The sequence below is a fragment of the Octopus sinensis genome, linkage group LG14 (assembly GCF_006345805.1).
Source record: "Octopus sinensis linkage group LG14, ASM634580v1, whole genome shotgun sequence".
Lineage (NCBI taxonomy): Eukaryota > Metazoa > Mollusca > Cephalopoda > Octopoda > Octopodidae > Octopus > Octopus sinensis.
Window position 1 is genome coordinate 58,443,140 of NC_043010.1, and position 5,000 is coordinate 58,448,139.

Sequence of the window (5,000 nt, forward strand, 5' to 3'; positions counted from 1 at the left end):
CATGTATATATATATATGTATGATGATATATCTATATATACACATATATATTATATATCATAGACACACTGACACACACACTATGTGTGTGTGTGTTTACACTATATAAACTATATAGGGCAAGTGGCTGCTGTGTCACTCTGTATGAGTGTCTGTCTATATAAGTCTAGACATATAACTGTTTTGGCATATATACATATATCTACATATATACATACATTTAACCAAAAAATAAGAACAGGTGTGTATATAGCATGTATACTCTTGTGTGTTTGTGAGCATGTGTGCACTTATGTGTATATACAAATTTCTGTGTGTATGTGTTGATATTTTATAGAGCCATGCACAGTTTGTGTGTATGTGTTCCTGTCTCTGTTGTGTTGCATGTGAGTAGCTGGTCAGTGTACGTGAGACTGTAGACATGTGGGGGGATGTATAATAGACTGATGCTGTGTGTATGTGTGCGAGTGTGTGTGACCTCCTTCCTCTCTCTCTCTCTCTCTCTCTCTCTCTCTCCTCTCTCTCTCTCTCTGTATGTATGTATAGGTGTGTGCACATTTGAATGTCTGTGTGTTTGTGTTTGTGTGTGGGAGAGTGATATATTTCACATACAGCAATGTGGTCAGGCTTTTTGTATGTATAAGTATATATAAACATATACATACATATATATATAAGTAGAAATTTTCATCTAAAGAGACAAGAATGGTTGGCATACTTGAACCTTTGTGTATAATGTACATACACACACACACATTCATATACATATATATATATATATATATATATATATATATATATATATATATATATATATATATATATATATATATATATACATATATATATATATACATATACATATATATATATATTCATATGAATTTACTTATATATATGTATTATATATTCATATGTATGAGCATATGAGCTTCTGTATGTATGTATTATATATATATATATATATATATATATATATATATGTATGTATATCTATGATTACCTCTATGTTAATGTGAATGTTTGTGTTTGTGTAAAATTCATCTAGATAGGAATTATTGTGATTGTCTATTGCTAAATATAATTGTGTATGCATACATACATGTGTGTATATATATATATATATATATACACACACACATATATATATATATATGTGTGTGTGTGTGTGTGTATATATATATATGGCTTCCCAGCCACATTGGTTCTGTGCTCAATCCTGCTGTGTGGCAACCTGGACAAGAGTCTTCTACTGTAGCACTGGGCTCACCAAAGCCTTGTGAGTGCATTTGGTAGATGGAAACTGAAAGAAGCCTGTCATATATCTTTAGGTGTGTCTTTGTGTTTGTCTTCCCCCCCATCATCATTTGTCAACCAAAGCTGGTGTGTTTACTCCCCCATAACTTAGTGATTCAGCAAAGTCACTGATAGAATAAGTCCTGGGGTTGATTTAGTCAACTAAAGGCAGTGCTCCAGCAAGGCCAAAATCAAATGACTGAAACAAGTAAAAGAATAAAAAGTGTGTGTGTGTGAGTGGCTGTAAGTAACATATAACTCATAACTCATACCAGTGATTATGGTAAGGTGGTAGATGTATACAAATACATACACACAGACACACATGCAAACACCCACACCCACCTACACATACAAACACCCACCTACACACATACACTCACCCACATACACACATACACACGCACCCACACCCACATAAACACACACACACACCCACATAGACACACACACACACATACACACATACATGTTACAGTAAAGTGCAATGCTCAGCCACTTACTCAATATGTAGTTTTGTGTATGTATGTAAAAGTCACACACACACACTTATATAAACTCATGTGAACACACAAACACACACACATAGTACAGTAAAGGTATGAGCACAATACTCAGCCACACACACACACACACACACACACACACACACATACATATATAAATAAACTGGCTGAAGATAGTTGTGTGCAAAAGTGCTACACCCTAGCAGTTGAGGGAACCTGTGGAAGAGGTAGACCCAGGAAAACCTGGGACGAAGTGGTGAAGCACGACCTACGAACTTTAGGTCTCACCAAGGAAATGACTAGAGACCGAGACCTATGGAAGTATGCTGTGCGTGAGAAGACCCGGCAAGACTAGTCAGGCCATAACCCGTGGCCCCTACCTAGGACGTAGTCAGTCCACCTGCGCATACCTTCCTTCTTGTGACACTTGTGAAGACCTGTTGAGGCAAGTGAAAATCAAACAAAATCAAAATAGATGAACATCAATGGAATTTGTATCTTTGTGGTACCAGTGCCGGTGGCACACAAGAATACCATCCGAACGTGGGCGTAGCCAGTACCGCACCGACTGGCCTCCATGCTGTGGGCACGTAACAATCACCATCCAATCGTGGCCGATCGCCAGCCTAATCTGGCTCCTGTGTCGGTGGCACATAAAAAAAACACCATCCGAGTGTGGTCGTCTGCTAGCCTTGTCTGGCACCTGTGTTGGTGGCACATAAAAACACCATCCGAGCGTGGCCGTTCGCCAGCCTCGTCTGACACCTGTGTCGGTGGCACATAAAAAAAAAAACACCATCCAAGCGTGGTCGTCTGCTAGCCTTGTCTGGCACCTGTGTCGGTGGCACATAAAAACACCATCCTAGTGTGGCCGTTCGCCAGCCTCGTCTGGCACCTGTGTCGGTGGCACATAAAAACACCATCCGAGCGTGGTCGTCTGCTAGCCTTGTCTGGCACCTGTGTCGGTGGCACATAAAAACACCATCCGAGCGTGGCCGTTCGCCAGCCTCGTCTGGCACCTGTGTCGGTGGCACATAAAAAACACCATCCGAGCGTGGTCGTCTGCTAGCCTTGTCTGGCACCTGTGTCGGTGGCACATAAAAACACCATCCGAGCGTGGCCGTTCGCCAGCCTCGTCTGGCACCTGTGTCGGTGGCACATAAAAACACCATCCGAGCGTGGTCGTCTGCCAGCCTTGTCTGGCACCTGTGTCGGTGGCACATAAAAACACCATCTGAGCGTGGCCGTTCGCCAGCCTCGTCTGGCACCTGTGTCGGTGGCACATAAAAAACACCATCCGAGCGTGGTCGTCTGCCAGCCTTGTCTGGCACCTGTGTCGGTGGCACATAAAAACACCACCCGAGCGTGGCCGTTCGCCAGCCTCGTCTGGCACCTGTGTCGGTGGCACATAAAATCACCCACTGGTTGGCGTTAGGAAGGGCATCCAGCTGTAGAAACACTGCCAGATCTGACTGGCCTGGTGCAGCCTTCGGGCTCCCCAGACACCAGTTGAACCGTCCAACCCATGCTAGCATGGAAAGCGGACGTTAAATGATGATGATGATGATGATGATGATGATGTGATGTTTCCGCACTGTATCACTTGAGAAATGTGTGTGTGTGTGTGTGTGTGTGTTTGATCTACTTTAAAGTGAGGCTGAGTGAGGGCTCCATGTTGGTGGTGTTGAGTGTGAGTGGAGGGGTTTGAAGGTGAGACACTCTATCCAGATGTTTTTAGCTTTTGTTGTTGCTATTTTACTTCTTTCAGTCATTTGGGGTGCGCCCAGGCTGGAGCACCACCTTGAAGGGTTTTGTTGAACAAATTGAACCCAGGATTATATTTTCTAACTGGTACTTATTCTATCAGCGCTTTTTTTTTCTTTTGCGAAACTGCTAGGTACAGGGATGTCAACAAACCAACACTGGCTGTAAAGTTGTGGGGGTAATAAGCAGAAACGCAAAGACACACACACACATTCATCATCATCATCATTGGTCTAATGTCCACTTTTCCGTGCTCACATGGGCAATCCAGTATATGCCCTTTGCTTATACATTCTAATTTGTCAAATCTAATGCGCAAGAGCAGCTCCTTGTCAGCAGTAAATAAAATGCCGATTTTTTCAAAAAATTATCAATAAGAGGCCTAGGCCACTGCTAATGGAAATTTCAAATTTTTCTGATTACCCTTTGATATTATTAATATATATATATACACACACATATACATGCAGATGTAAGCGCATAAATGGAAAACAAGGTGGGAAAGATTAGTATTCAAATACCAAAGTTTGAGGAATATGCTTTTATTAAAGATGCAAAACCTTCACAAACTGTTTGCACAGACTTTCATATTCCCATGCATTACATATTTGTGATCGACCTTCGAACGTTGGGCGTCACAGAGGCTATGACGAAAGACCAAGACCTCTGTAGATATGCTGTGACTGCAAAGACCCGACAAATGAAGTCAGTTCATGGCTCGCAGGATGGCCTGCTGTGCTAACCTTGGATCATAGGGTGACCTGCTGTGCTTGAGGAGACCTATTGAGTCAAGTACATCAACATCAAAATAAAAATCAAATGGAAATTGTAGTTGTGATACTTGTGCTGGTGGCACGTAAAAAGCACCATCCGAACGTGGCTGATGTCAGCGCCAGCTTGACTGGCATCCATGCCAGTGACACGTAAAAAGCACCAACTAATAATGGCCGTTTTCCAGCCTCCCCTGGCCCCTGTGCTGTCGGCATGTAAAAAGCACCTACTACACTCATAGAGTGGTTGGCATTAGGAAGGGCATCCAGCTGTAGAAACACTGCCAGATCAGACTGGAGCCTCGTGCTGCCTCCTGGCTTCCCAGATCTCCGGTCAAACCGTCCAACCCATTCTAGCATGGAAAACGGACGTTAAACGATGATGATGATATATGTGTGTGTGTGTGTGAATAAACTGTCATCTAAATTATGCAAAAATAAAAATAACACTGATATAGGCACAGCATGGCCGTGTGATAAGAAGCTTGCCTCCCAACCACATGGCACTGTAGATGGAAACTGAAAGAAGCTCGGCATGTGTGTATTTCTGTGCGTGTGTTTCTGTTTGCCCCCCCCCCCATCACTTAACCAATGTTGGTGTGTTTACATCCCCATAACTTAGTGGTGTGACAAAAGAGACTGATAGAATACATACTAGGTTTAA